The following is a 15,276-nucleotide window of genomic DNA, read 5'->3' as shown; positions in this document are numbered from 1 at the left end:
GGGCTTTTCTTTTTTAAATCTTCTTGAAGGAGCCAGAATGTGAGGATAGGAGTGTGTGTGTGGGGGGGTGCCTTCCCTCTTATTGTTCTGGGTTTCTTTTTCTTTTTCTTTTTTTCCTGAAATAACAATGGACAATTATCTTTCACTGTCTTGGTGTTCTCTTGTCAAAGGCAACGCAGACCAAGGGGATCTCAAAGTGGCAACAGCATTCTTGTTTGAGTCACCCCTCATTCATGCCCTATGAGCCAGATTCTGCCTTGTTCATCATTTCTTTTTTCTATTGACCTGTGATTTACATACATGAAGAGCATACTGCATGGCTTGATGAATGTGTTTGTGCATGTTGTACATGTTTCTGCTTCCCATGTATGTTTAGGTTCTGTTCCCTTGATCTGAGATTTTTCTCAGGACAGCCTCATGTGAGAGAGGAGAAACTGGCAGACATTCTGACCTCCAAGAGTAGTGACACGATTCAGATCAGCAGGGCTTGCTTTCTGCTGTTTAACCTCAGTGCACCCAGCCTCGGGTTCCGAGAGGAATGTTGGAAGGCACAGGGCTGAAGAAGAGAGTGAGCGGATGAATGGGGCAGAGGTTTCCACTTAATCATTACCACTGCCGACATAAATAAGAACCAAGCAATGCGTGTCGTCTGCATGGGACTTGCAGTGAGTGGAAAGAGGGCCAGATTCGGAGTAAGTGACATGGTAGGAACTGGATGGAATTCAACCACGATGGGAAACTCGGCCTGGCATGAACTTCAGCTTCAGATTGCCATTGTTTTTCATGGTGGAATCCAAATGGCCCTGGCTATTTCAAAACCCTACCAAGAGAGCAGAGGCGGGCTTCCCAGCATTTTTGCGGGCGTTCAGAACACGAGACAGCCTTGAGAACAAACACATCCTTCCTCAGAGTAGGAGGCCAACTATTTACACATGATACTAGTGTTATTAAAAAGGCTCCTGAGCTTTGGACTGCTCCTTAGAGTTGTTTCCAAGGCTCCTTCCGGAAAAAGGCAGGTCCTGGGCCTCTCAGGCTGTACAGTGACTCAGGCAGGTTCAGTTGAAGTGGTTCAGAAAATACCATGAAGAGAGCTTCCACGCACAGGTGACAAGACCACCACGTCAGCCTGGATGGCTAACACAACCTGGCTTCAGAATTCATTTGTGATATGTTAAAAGTTGGGTAAGGGGTTTAGCGGTTAAGGTGCTTGCTTGCAGAGCCAGAGGACCTCGGTTCAATTCCCCACAACCCACGTAAGCCAGATGCACAAGGTGGTACATACATCTGGAGCTCATTTGCAGTGGCTAGAAGCCCTGGCATGCCCATTCTCTCTCTCTCTCCCTCTCTCTCACACTCTGCCTCTTTCCCTCTCTCAAATAAATAAGTAAAAATTTTTATAAAGTTGGTTAAAGGAGAACCATTGCATGAATATGATAACCCTACACAAAAAGTTGTCTAGCCAGGTGTGGTGGTACACGCCTTTCATCCCAGCACTCCTGAGGTAGAGGTAGGAGGATCGATGTGAGTTCGAGGCCAGCCTGGGACTACAAAGTGAATTCCAGGTCAGTCTGGGCTAGAGCAAGATGCTGCCTCGAGAGGGAAAAAAAGTTGTCTATTCCTTCCATACATCCAACGAGTACTGAGTGGGATGTGCTAATCTGCGTTGACCAGGGTTGTGTGGTAGGATGTGTACAGACGGCAGCAGGCATTCTTCAGAGCTGCTTTGGGTCTGAGGTTGTGAAGTTCCAGTAGGAGCAGCCAGCATGGAGGCGCTGTCTTCACAAATCGTGTTGGGATACACAGGTCGCGTGCTAAGTAGAGAGTTAGCTTTTCCCAGGACTGTGGTTTTGCCCCAGCAGTGTGGTGAAGGGAGATGGGTACAGGGTGGAGGCTCTATGAGAAGTAAGAAAGAAAAGTGATCATAGGCTGGAGAGATGGCTCAGTGGTTAAGGCGCCTGCCTGCGAAGCCCAAGGACCCAGGTTCAAACCTTAGGACCCACGTAAGCCAGATGCACAAGGTGGTGTGTGTGTCTGGAGTTTGTTTACAGTGGCTAGAGGTCCTGGGGCACCAATTTTCTCTCTTCCCCCCTCAAATAAATAAAATAAAATAAAACAAAGGGGATCACGGTGTTGGGGAGACAGCTCTGTGGGTAAAGTGCTGGAGGCACAAGCATGAGGTCCTAGCTTCAATCCCCAGCAGCCACCCACATAAAAAGCTGGGAACGGTCATGCATGTCTGCAACCCCAGCTCCGAGGGGGTGGAGACAGGAGGATGATCGGGGCTCACTGGTCAGCAACTCTCACCAAACAGAGCACGAGCTCCAGGTTTCCTGAGAGATTCCAGCCCAAGGAGATAAGGGAGAAGAGCGAAAGAGGACCCCTAACGTCCTCTTCTGGTCTTGCACGTGCTGTATGTGCATTGTCACGCATGCATGCAGTACACACACACACACACACACACACACATGCTATATGTACATAAGCCTTAAAAAGACCATGGGATCATGTGTGTGTAATTTAAAAATATTTTACTTACTTATTTACTTATTTATTTAAAAAAGGGGAGAGATGGGTACACCAGGACTTTGACCGTCACCTTCTCAGTTGTGCCACAACGTACCTAACCAAAAGAAAATTATGGGAGGAAAGGGTTTTGGCTTACGGACTTGAGGGGGATCTCCATGATGGCAGGGGAAAACGTGGCATGAGCAGGAGCTGGACATCACCTTCTGGCCAACATCAGGTGGATACAGCCAGCAGCTGCAGAAGAGTGTGCCAAACACCGGCAAGGGCAAGCTGGCTACACCACCCGCAAAACTGTTCCCAACAGCACACCTCCTCCAGAAGGCCCCGATTTCCAAATTGCCACCAGCTGGGGATCTAGCATTCAGAATGCAGGAGTTTGTGGGGGACACCTAATTCAAACCACCACAAGGACCTCTTGCCACTGCAACCAAACTCCAGACATGCCACTTCGTACGTCTGGCTTTATGTGGTTACTGGAGAATTGAACCAGGCTGGTTGAGCTTTGCCAACAAGCACCTTTAAGTGCCATCTTCCCTGCCCTAACTTTTTTTTTAAACCCTTCTCACTAGATAGGTTTGTTTCTTGGTTCCTACTTAAATTTTTTTTAAACTTTGTATTGGCAACTTCCATACATGTAAACAATACACCATGATCATAATCCCTTCCCGCCCCCCCTTCCTTTTCCCCCTCCCAAGTCCCTCCTCCACTGAATCCCTTCTTTCCAACTAGTCTGTCTTCTATTTTGATGCCATCATTTTTTCCCTCCTATTATGCAGGTCTTGTGTAGTTGTTTGTTTGCTTGACACAGGGTCTCATGTATCCCAGGCTGGCCTCAAACTCACTATGTAGCCAAGGATGACCTTGAACTTCTGATCCTCCTGCCTCCAACTCCCAAGTTCTGGAGTTACAGGTGTGTGCCACAATGCTCACTGCTGGGAAGCACCAACTGAGATGCATGCCTAGCCTTTATCATAGGATTTTATTATTATTATTTTGCTTGTGTATGTATGTGTGTTCATATGTTAAGGCATGTTTGTATGTGTGTAGGCACATGTGAATGCATGGTTTGCATAGTGCCGAGGTTGACGTGGAAGGTCTTCCTTGGTTGTTCTCCACCTGATTCTTTGAAGCAGGGTCTCATTGAACATGGAGCTCACTGATTCCACTAGACTAGCTGGTCAGCCAGTTCCAGGGACCCCTGTCTCCACCTCTCAGGATACAGGCAGACGTTGTGACACCTGCCCCATGTCGTGACATGGGTGCCAGAATCTGAACTCAAGTCCTTATGCTGGATCAGCAAGCATTTTATTCACTGAGCAGCTTCAAGCCCTGATCATGAGATTTAAAAGTAAGCTTTATTATGTATTTGTTGAGCTGTGTTTGTGTATGTACGTGTGTGTGTGTGTGTGTGTAGGGTGGGTGTGTGCATGCCACGGCATGCTTGTGGAGTTCAGAGGACAACCTTGGGGCATCCATCCTTTCTCTGCTTTCCTTGAGACAGGCTGTCAGACTAATAGACCAGTGATCTTGGAATTTTCCCGAATCCATTTCAACAGGCTTTACAAACCAGCGCCTTTAACTGATGAGCCATTTCTCCTAGCCCCAAAGTAAACTTTATTTAAAAATTTTTTTCCCATTTTTTAAAAAAGATATCTATTTATTTGCAAGCAGAGAGAGAAAGAAGAGAGAAAGAGAAGAAGAGAGGATGGGCATGTTGGGGCCTTTAGCCACTGCAAAGGAGCTCCAGATGCATGCGCCACATTGTGCATCTGGCTTTACATAGGTACTGGGGAATCGAACCCGAGTCATTAGGCTTTGCAGGCAAATGCCTTAATCACCGACCATCTCTCCCGGTCACCTTTTGCATTTTAAATGAGCACGAGCCTTGGGCCCAGTAGACTTGCATTCCAATCCTAGCCCTGCCACTCCCTAAGTGGATGAGCTGAAGCAAGCCACACTTCCTCCTGGCGCTCCAACCCTGAGTAGGGAAGGCTAGAGCAGAGACAAAGGGAGGCAGAGACAGAGTCCCCATTGATCTGGCCAGATGGGTGCCACAAGGTCCCTCCTGCTGCTGAAGCTCATGGAGCAGTGATTCTTCCTGAGGCCACCATTGCAGGGTGTCAACTAGGTCACCGGTGTTTAAAGGACCTGACGAGAAACAGAGAGACACTTGCAGAAAGAGCCAGTGTCTTCTTATGCCTCTGATGGCCTTGCAGTTTGAAAAACATTCTGAAGAAACAAATTTTTAAATATTTTATTTTAATTAATTAATTTATTTGACAGAGAAAGTGACGGAGAGAGAGACAGAGAGAGAGAATGGGCACGCCAGGGCCTCCACCACTGCAAACAAACTCCAGATGTGTGTGCCCCCTTGTGCATCTGGCTAACGTGGGTCCTGGGGAATCGAACCTGGGTCCTTTGGCTTCACAGGCAAACACCTTAACTGCTAAGCCATCCCTCCAGCCCAGAAACAAATTTTGTAGCGTGCAGGGCATTCCTCGGATGAGCTGAGGAGAGAAGACAGTGTTAGGGTGGGGTTAGAGCACATGGCGTTACCGTTCTTTCCTCCTCTTGGGCCTCGCTATCCTAATGTGTATCACAGGTGAACGCACGTTGCATAAACTTTCATCTGGCTTCTACTCTTTTCCTCTTTGCTTGGCCTGTTTCAGACTCAGAGGTTTGATAAACTCCAAAATGTCCTTTGTAAGCCAGAGGCCTGTCACTAGGCTGAATATCACAGAGGTCGACCGAGTACTGGCTTTGATCACACTCCACCTTACTGACTGAGGCAGGGTCGCTCACTTGGATCTAGACCTCACCATGGGTGCCACGCCCACCCACTGGCAACATGTGGATGCTGAGGGCTTAAAGGTCCTCACCCTCTTGAGGCAAGCGCTTTCTCTGCTGAGCCAGCTCCCCAGACGTCAGGCAAGAACGTGCCAATGACTCCGCAATCCTTGTGAACCCGTCCCTTCCTCTCCCGCTGACTCTCCTCCATCCTTGCTTTCCATTAAGGATAGAAAGAAAACAGGGTCTCAAGCTCCGAAGTTTCCCATGGTTTACAATTCTACAACATTGTTTTGTGCAATTGCACTTATTTTTGTGGTTACTTCCCATTGGGGCCAAGCAATATTATTTTCTTTTCAATGTCAAATAGTTTAAAAGCCTCTTAAACGACCTACATTTCAGTTAAAATAAATGGAGTCACAATATTCATGATGTAGGTTCTGCCTAGATATGACCACCTAGGACAGATCGTCCCTGGAGTTTTAAGGACACTGGTGGGTAGCACTCCCCAACATGACCTGGCACTGTGTAAGTGGGGGATAGGGACACCAAAATGGTGTTGGCAATGCCATCTTGATATACTGGATTCTGATCCTACCACTTGGGAGGCAGAGGTAGGAGGATCGCCATGAGTTTGAGGCCACCGTGAGACTACACAGTGAATTCCAGATCAGCCTGGGCTAGAGTGAGACTCTACTTTGAAAAAAAATACAAAAATAAATAAATAAATAAAGTAGAACAACAACAACAAAAAAGACTGTGAGTTCTCAGAAATAACCTCTGCTGTCCCACCACGAAGCTTTCCCTGTGCACCAGCTGTCACTACGGAGACACTGTGGCTTTACATCCTTACACTCATCTACATTTGTACGGCTCGTTCTACCTCCTGAACCCGATAGTACAAGCCCATGCCCATTATTTTAAACTTTCCATGGACATCTTTCTAAGTGGCTATAAGATATTGAGCGTAGAGAAGCCACACAATGGATTTCACCATCCCCTGCCCATCAGACGTTTAAGTATTCCCCAGCTGCCGGGCTGCATCTAGTTCTTCCATCCTGACGTCGGGGTGAATGATGAATGTGTTGATGAATACGTCTGCCTTCTTTCAGTAATTCCAGAGAGGTAATCTGAGTGGGAAGACTCTTAAAGCTTTTGGGATACATATTGCCAAGTTTTATAGAAGGACAGGACCTGGAGTTACTCAGACCTGAAGAGCATCATGGGAGGGACCTGCTTCCAGTTGGTATGGGCAGGTAGGGCCATTAACAGGGAGAGCTCACTCTGCTGCTCTGGCAGATCAGTCTCCTTCGCCGACTCTTGCTGGTGCAGACAGGCCTGGCCAGCAACTTGCCAGGAACCTCAGAGTGAGCGTCCTCATTGCTCAAGTGCACACACCTCATGGTGCGTGCGTGCGTGCGTGCGTGTGTGTGTGTGTGTGTGTGTGTGTGTGTAATTCAGAGGACAACCTTGGGGGTTACTCCTCAGGTGCCAACAACTTTTAAAAAAAAATTTTACTTTTATTTATTTATTTGACAGAGAGAAAGAGGGAGAAAGATAGGGAGAGAGAGAGAGAATGGGTGCACCAGGGCTCTAGCCACTGCAAATGAACTCCAGATACATGCACCCCCTTGTGCAGCTGGTTCATATGGGTCCTGGGGAATTGAACCTGGGTCCTTTGGCTTTGCAGACAAATGTCTTAACTGCTAAGTCATCCCTCCAGCCCCCCCTTTTTAAAAAATAGCTAACAACATTTTTAAAAGTAAAATATTTTCATTTATTTATTTGAGAGAGAGAGAGAGGGCCCACTAGGGCCTCCTGATACTGAAAACAAACTCCAGATATATGTTCCATGTGTATCTGGCTTTACATGAGTCCTGGGGAATTAAACCCAGGCCACTGGGCTTTGCAAGCAAGCACTTTTAACCGCGGGGCCATGTCTCCAGTCCACCAACCACAGTTTTTGAGACAAGAGTCTCTCACTGGCCTGGAACTTACCAATTCAGCTAGCCTGGGTGACTAGCGAACCCCAAGGACACCTCCGTTTCCACCTCCCTAGCAATGGGGATACAAATGCATGCCACTACACTCAGCATTTTCACACCAGTTGTGAGTGTCAAAGTAGGTCAAAGTGTCAAAGAGTGTCAAAGGGCTTAGAAGGCAAGCCCTTCTCTGACTGAGCTATTGCCTCGGCCCTTCATATTCTAGCTTTTAAAGGACAGGTGCCAATAACTGTACTTTAATGTAATTTTCCCTTAAAGGGACCAATAAAACCTGTTGGAAAACCCCATGTTGCAGCAGCCTAGCATGGCTTTTTAGTGGTCTCTCGGGGCTCCTCGGGCCTTTATGCTTACACCAGCCTCATCCAAACAGCCACCTTTCCTGGTATGCCTCTCAAGCCCACTTCACCCTGTACTGCTTGTCAAAGAGAAAGTGCAAAGGCTCCTGTGCTCACTGGCGTCCACAGTTCACGGGCCAGGAGCCTTGCTCAGTATCTCAGCTTCCTCCCTCCCCACCATCCGCTGTATCAACCCAAAGCCCTGTTCAGAAGTGTGCCCACTGGTCCATCCTTTGCAAAAAGAATTCCATTGTTTGGAAAGGGTAGTGCAAATCAAAGTTAAACTGATTCTTCTACAGGTTTTGATGTTTTGTTGAAAATTTGTTTAATGTTATTTGAGAATCCCCAAGGCGGGGATGCGATATCTAGCATTTGCCAAATTCACTTCTCCTTTGATTCTTTCTCTTTTTTATTTTTTGTCCCACCACTAAAAATCACATTAGGGTGCTGCAACATGATGTTTTCCAGTTGATTTTGTTGGTCCCTTTAAGAAATATTTCTGGCCACATTCCGTTTACTCTATTTGCTTCTTGCTGATGTAGAGAGGCGATGTCTGGCTGTCTGCTCCTGCCAAGGTTTCCTCGCCATGATGAGACTTCCCCCTTGAGACTGAGCCAGAAATAAACTCTTCCCCTCCATAAGCTGCTTTCAGGCTGGTGGTTTGTCCCCACAATGAGAAAGTGACGGCTGCATCCATGCATATTGCTCGGTGAGAATCATATGGTAATACAAGTTCTGTAAATGGTCCTCAGATGATAGTGTTGTGTGGGTCACTACTGAGGATGCATTTGCTAACACGGGGTGACTCTCCTTATGAGTCCTCTGCCTGGCTTGGGAAAATACGTTTATGCCTTCCAGGCAAGATGGGAAATAGAGGCCCCAACTAATGAGCCATATATGATACCTGAGATAACTCAGGCCTTAACTCAGTCCCCCACCCCCCAAAGTCCACATTCTTATTATTTCTACTCAATAGCAAAAGAATGCAAGGCCACCCTGTCGGAGTGACTCCCTCTCAAGTGGCTTTCCTGTGCTCTGTCATGGGACAACTTCCAATAAACAAGCTCAGGGCTTTATGAAGTGACCCTGACCCAGGCCCCTGTTCCTCATTTCCCATTCAAGCCTCGTCACCAAACAGTCAGTCACCTTTCCTGGTATGTTTCCCAACCCCACTTCACCCCGTACTGCTTGTCAAAGGCTTTAAGGCTTTGTGAGTGCAAAGGAACATCTGCTAGAAGTTTCCAGAAGCCAGCATTGGACTTTGGATGAAGCAGCTGTGTTCTGTCACGGCCTGCAACGTGTTCCTCAGACCTTTTGGGGTTTGGCTTCCTAATCTGTAAGCCATGGAAAGGGAAGGGGAATATTTACTTTACCATTTTATGTTGTTTTTCAAAGATGGAATGAGATCAGGTGAGTGAAACTGCCTCACAAGTAGAAGACAGTCAAGCAATTTCCCACTAGTTGATGAGAAGTCCCTCCTGGACAAGTGGCATTAACTTTTTTTTTTTCTTTAGCCATCCCCACCTCCACCTTCCTATACTGTTGCCTTGAGTCAGAGTTTTCTGAGCTTGTGAGGTGAGGCCAGAAGCTCAAGTGACTTATCTGGTGTCTTCCCCAGGGCCCTGAGCATTATTCCTGTTCACATAATTAAACTGGACTTTTGAGAGCTGCTCCCACCTTCTTTTTGGCGCATGCCCTAAAGTGTGTGTAGTGGGGTGGTATATGCCCATGTATATGCCCGTGTGGCAGGCATCCCATTCACTTGCCTGCAGAGGTCTGAGGGAATGTTGAGTTTCCTGCCCCATTGCTCTTCTGTCTGTTCTTTTGTTGTTGTTGTTTATTTTTATTTATTTATTTGAGAGTGACAGACAGAGAGAGAAAGAGGCAGATACAGAGAGAATGGGCATGCCAGGGCTTCCAGCCCCTGCAAAGGAACTCCAGACGCATGTGCCCCCTTGTGCATCTGGCTAATGTGGGGAATCAAGGCCTGAACCGGGGTCCTCAGGCTTCACAGGCAAGCGCTTAACTGCTACGCCATCTCTCCAGCCCTTCTGTCTGTTTTTATTCGAGCTGAAGTCTCTTAGTGATCCTGGAGCTTGTCAGTTTTTTTTGAGCTCTAGTGAATCTTGGGTCTCTGCTCCCCTGCAGGACTGGGGTTACAGATACAGATGGCCATGCCCAGGTGTTTATGTGGGTGCTGGGCATTGGCCAACTCCCGCCCTTAGGCTTGCTCAGGAAGTGGTCCTCCTTTTCTATGACACTCTATGGAGCCCCATTTGACTCACTGTTCAAGACATGCCTCACCCTCCAGGCCTCAGAGGTGCAACCTGAGCCCCTGCAATCCAGAGCAGCCATTCTCCATCATGGGTATTTTAGCCCTCTGGTGGGGAGGGGGGGCGTTTGGCAGTGCACGAGGTATTTTGGGTTGTTCCAGGGAGAGTGGAGGGGTTCTTACTGGCGTCTTGTAGGTAGAGGTCAAGGGTGCTTTTAAACTGTTCGTAATTCACAAGAACAAGGAGCGGTGCTACCTCAGGGGTCAGTGGTGCCGTGGTTAAAGCCCCTGACCTAGAGGGAGCCTGACCCAGGGGTGGGGTGGCCCTGGCACCGCTCTGCTCACTGCCCGCCACAGCTCTGATCTACGTCCCTCTCCTTCGTGGTGGACAAGGCCAGCACAGGAGGGTCCGGCGCCCCAGACGCCATGCCCCTTGTCTTACGGCCTCAGGTTTGCTCTCGCTGGCCCTTCTCTCTCGCTTTGCGGGTCTGCTTTGCCTCCTGCCCTCCCCGCAGTGTACCCTACTCACCTCACATGCCATGTGCCTGCGGCACTCCTCCCTTGCACACCTCTGAGCTCACCTCACCTCCTGCCAGGTTCTGCTCAAAGGTCAACGCGGGAGAAGCAGCAGCCCTGCCCAGCTTTCGCTGCCGTCCCTCTTGGCTCTGCTTTTCCATGACAAGGGCCCCCTTGGAGCCCGACGCATTCGCTGTATCATTTATCTTCCCACTGGAGTGTAAGAGGCCCAGAGAAGCTCTTTATTTGTCCCGCTCACGGATATTTTCCATGGCCCGGTGCTCACAGTGTATTTGCTCCATGAATGAGTGAACCCAAATCATTCTATCCCAAGTTGCTTCTTTTACCCACACTGTTGATGGAACCATTTGTCTGCTACCCAAAAGTCAAAGTGCAATCCAGGGATTACGTATGAATCTTCCCCTTTCCTCTTCCTCTTTCTCTGTCTCTCTTTAAAAACTTCTTGTTCCAGGCACCTTTAATCCCAGCCCTTGGGAGGCAGAGGCAGTAGCATGATTGTGAGTTTGAGGCCAGCCTGAGACTACATGGGGAATTCCTGGTCAGCCTGGGCTTCAGGGATACCCTACCTCAAAAAACAAACAAAAAAAATATTTTCATGTGCGATGCATGTATGTCGATGGGCTTGCTGGTGTCGCTCCCCACTGCAAATGAATGCCAGCCACATGCGCCACTTTATGTGTTTGGTGTTACGTGGGTGCTGGGGAGTTGAACTTAGGCACGCTTTGCAAGCAAGCATCTTTACCCGCTGAGCCATCTCCTCAGCCCCTCCTCTTCCTCTTTCTGATGGTTTTATTAAAGGGATGTAAATTATACACCATACAATATATCTGTTGAAAGTGTGTAATTCATTGGCTTTTGGTGATTTTACAGTTATGCAGACATCATCACAATCAATTTTACAATATTCTCATTGCTTCCCAGTAAGATCCTGCCCTTCCTAGATGTCACTTCCCACCACCACCCATTTCCCCCAGGCCTGGGCAACCTTTCCCATTTCCTGACTATTTAACTTGCTTATTCTGGACATGTCATCTGAGTGGAATCCTACAAAATTTGTCACTGGCTTTTTTAAAGAAAATATTTTATTTTATTTTTTAAGCAAGTTAGTTAGCATATTTATTACTTCAAATATTTTGTGGTGAGAACATTTGAAATTTACTCTCAGGATTTTTTTTCCTGGTTTTCATTTTTCCTCAATTTTTATTAACATTTTCCATGATTATAAAAAATATCCCATGGTAATGCCCTCCCAACCCCAAGAAAATATTTTAATTATTTATTTATTTGAGAGAGGGAGAGAGAATGGGTGTGCCAGGGCTTCCTGCCACTGCAAATGAACTTCAGACACACGCACCACTTTGTGAATCTGGCTTTACATGAGTACTGGGGAATTGAACCCGGGCTACTTTAAACACTGAGCAATCTCTCCCGTCTGTGGCTGGCTGTTTTGACTCAGCACAAGGCTGATTCATGTGGACTGTACTAATATTTGTTATTTCTTTGTTGTTGTTGTTACCTTTTCTTTGTTTTTGGAGGAGCTTTTCATGCTAGACCAGGCTGACCTGGAACTCACTCTGTAGCCCAAGCTGGCCTTGAACTCATGGCAATCCTCCTACCTCAGCCTCCCAAATGCCTGGATTAAAGGAGTGTGTCACCACATCTGGCTTAGTAGTTATTTCTATAGTTAAATAATATCTTATTGACTAGATAACACTTTTTTCCTTTTTTTAAATGCCCTTTGAAAGTTATTTTATTTTTATTTTACTTATTTGAGAGCCACAGAGAGAAGAGAGAAAGAGGCAGATATATATAGAGAGAATGGGTGCGCCAGGGCCTCCAGCCATTTCAAACGAACTCCAGACATGTGCACCCCCTTGTGCATCTGGTGAATATGGTTCCTGGGGAATCGAGCCTTGAACTGAGATCCTTAGGCTTCACAGGCAAGCGCTTAACTGCTAAGCCATCTCTCCAGCCCAACACTTTTTTACCCATTCATCAGTTGATTTTTTTCCCCCTCAGGCTGTGGCTATTCCACAAGATGCCGCTATGAGCACTCTGCACATGTGTTGGTGCACCCACACTTATTTAACAGGGGTGTCACCTGGAGTGGAGTTGCTACGTCACGTGACAGCGGTGCTTGCAGCAGAAGCTTACAAGGTTCTCTCCGCTGCTCTCTCCTCTGTGCATCCACATCCAGCCAAAGGCCCTGTGCTGCCTCCAGCTCCACCTCAGCTCACCTGCAGTTCCTACTCGGGAGTCTGAGCGCCGCTAAAGGAGATTCCTCTCCAGCCAGCACCTCGGTGCCAGTGGACTACAGTGCGCAGCCTCTGGTGAGAATGCTTGCTTCCTTCCTTCCTTCCCTGCTCCACCTGCCACTGGAGGATCCACACTTGGGTAGAGATCCTCAACACAGCCCAGGCTCCCAGATGCACATACAGGTGACTTACCACCCACCCACCATGAAGAGCCACACACACCTCCAGTGAGCAAGCCTGCTGGGCCACACCTCCCTGCCTTGGGACTGCCACTTACTTCCTCCTCCCCAGAAAAAGCATTCTCAACCTTCACTTGGGAGGTTCTGGCTATCTGGACTTCACGGTCCTTCACCATGCGGCATGCTGACAGTATGTCCCCTCCATCTGAGAGCTACTGGGGGCTGGGATTGGCATACCATTCACCTTTGTATCTGTAAAATTGGCATCTGTCTGACAGTATGCAATGTTAGTCTTCTCCTGTGTTAGGGGAAAGTGACAAATCCAATAGAGGAAGAAATGAAGCTGGGGGGGGGGTGGTCAGCTGCACATACCTACTGTCTAGGCAGGAGCAGAGCCAGGCCAGCAGGGCAGTCTCACCAGCTGCCACGTACGCTCTCTGCACCCCAACCATGATCCCAGGGTGGGGAGATGCGCACCCACTCACACCCCTCATCTTGACTGCCTCCTTTCTCCATAAATCTCCAAATCTCCAGGCTTGGGCAGGACTTTGCCCTCCTCTTGCCAAAGTTTATGAAGAACATTCCATTTCACAGTAGAACAGAGCACAGACGATAGGCCACTCGCTGGGTGGTGAGAGGCCCACCTCCCTACTGAGATCTCCTCTCCTCTCTGCACTCTGTGCTGGGCTTCACAACCTCCTTGGAGCTGATAGAAACTGCAGTGCTTGGCAGCAGGTGCTGCAAACACGCCACGAACACAGGATTTCCCACTACTGCCATGAACACAGGGCTCCCACTGCTGCCCAGCCCATGATGTCACCTGGAGAGGAAACCTCATGGCTCAGGGATGGATAACTGATCCTGGGTGTCACACATGGCCAAGCCAGGGCGGCCAAACCAATCTTATCAGGAAGGTGGGAGAGGTGGGGGAAGGAATTAAGCTTATGGTTAATATTTCCTCCATCAAAATATTTCTTCTGGGGCTGGAGAGATGGCTTAGCGGTTAAGGTACTTGCCTGCGAAGCCCCAGGACCCATGTTCCACTCTCCAGATTCCACATAGGCCAGCTGCACAAAGGTGAGGCAAGCACAAGGTCGCACATGACCACTAGGTGGTGCAAGCCTCTGGAGTTCCATTGCAGTGGCTGAGACTGGCATGCTGGAGGTATTTATGTATATCTTCTGCACAATATTCTGAGAGGGTGGGGATGGAGCTCAGTAGTAGATTTGCCCAGCTTGTGTGAGGTCCTGGTTTCCATCTCCAATACTAAACACACACTCACACATTCATTTCTTTTAAACATTTGATACCTACAGTTACTATATTATATTGGAATTTTGTATGATAACATGAATTTTATATTGATCATGTTGTTAATGCAAGCTTCCATTATCCACATTTAGGAATATACTGGCTCTCAAGGGGACGAAAACTGCAGCAGCTTGGGCCACCTCCACAGCTCCCCGAGTGATTCTGCCCCACACCAGCTTGAGAACCATGGGTGCTGCATGTTGTAATGAGGCAAGTCTCAGGTTGCAGCTTTTGGACTCCTCAGAGGAAGCCCAGGACTTCTAAACTCAGACTCTTTCAGTACCTATTATAAGTTACTAAAGTTTCCCCAGGGGCTCTCAGAGAGCAGTCAGGCTTAGCCGCTGTTTCTAGTGAGAACCTCTGACACCAATCTGAATGACTTTGTGATCTCTGGCTCCATCTGCCGACCACTGCCACATACTGCTATAATTCACCTGCACTGTTTGTATACCCTCCACATGCTTTTCAAAAAGTTTGCCAAACAAGGGCTGGAGGGATGGCTTAGCAGTGAAGGCACTTGACTGCATAGACGAAGGATCCAGGTTTGATTCCCCAGGACCCATGTTAGCCAGATGCACAAGGGGGTGCATGTGTCTGGAGTTCATGTGCAATGGCTGAATGCCCTGGTGTATCCATGCTCTCTCTCTGCCCCCTCCCTCTTTCTCTGTCAAATAAATAAACAAATAAAAATAAAGTTTAAAAAAAAGTCAGGCGTGGTGCCACACGCCTTTAATCCCAGCACTTGGGAGGCAGAGGTAGGAGGATCACCATGAGTTCAAGGCTACCCTTAGACTACATAGTGAATTCCAGGTCAGCATGGACCAGAGTGAAACCCTACGTCAAAAAAAAGTTTGCCAAACAAATGAAAAAGAGACAAAAGTAGTTGAAAAATTTAAATAATAAGATACAAAACATATTGTTTATTATAACAGATTTGTCTAAGAGTTTTAAATATATTAGGATAAAGCTTCTAGAGTTGGGCATGGTGGCACACACCTTTAATCCCGGCACTCAGGAGGCAAGGAGGATCACCGTGAGTTTGAGGCCACCCTGAGAATACATAGTGAATTC

The sequence above is a fragment of the Jaculus jaculus genome, chromosome 9 (genome assembly GCF_020740685.1).
Source record: "Jaculus jaculus isolate mJacJac1 chromosome 9, mJacJac1.mat.Y.cur, whole genome shotgun sequence".
In the NCBI taxonomy this organism is placed as follows: domain Eukaryota; kingdom Metazoa; phylum Chordata; class Mammalia; order Rodentia; family Dipodidae; genus Jaculus; species Jaculus jaculus.
The sequence above is the reverse complement of the archived record's forward strand: the minus strand, read 5'-3'. Positions refer to the sequence as shown.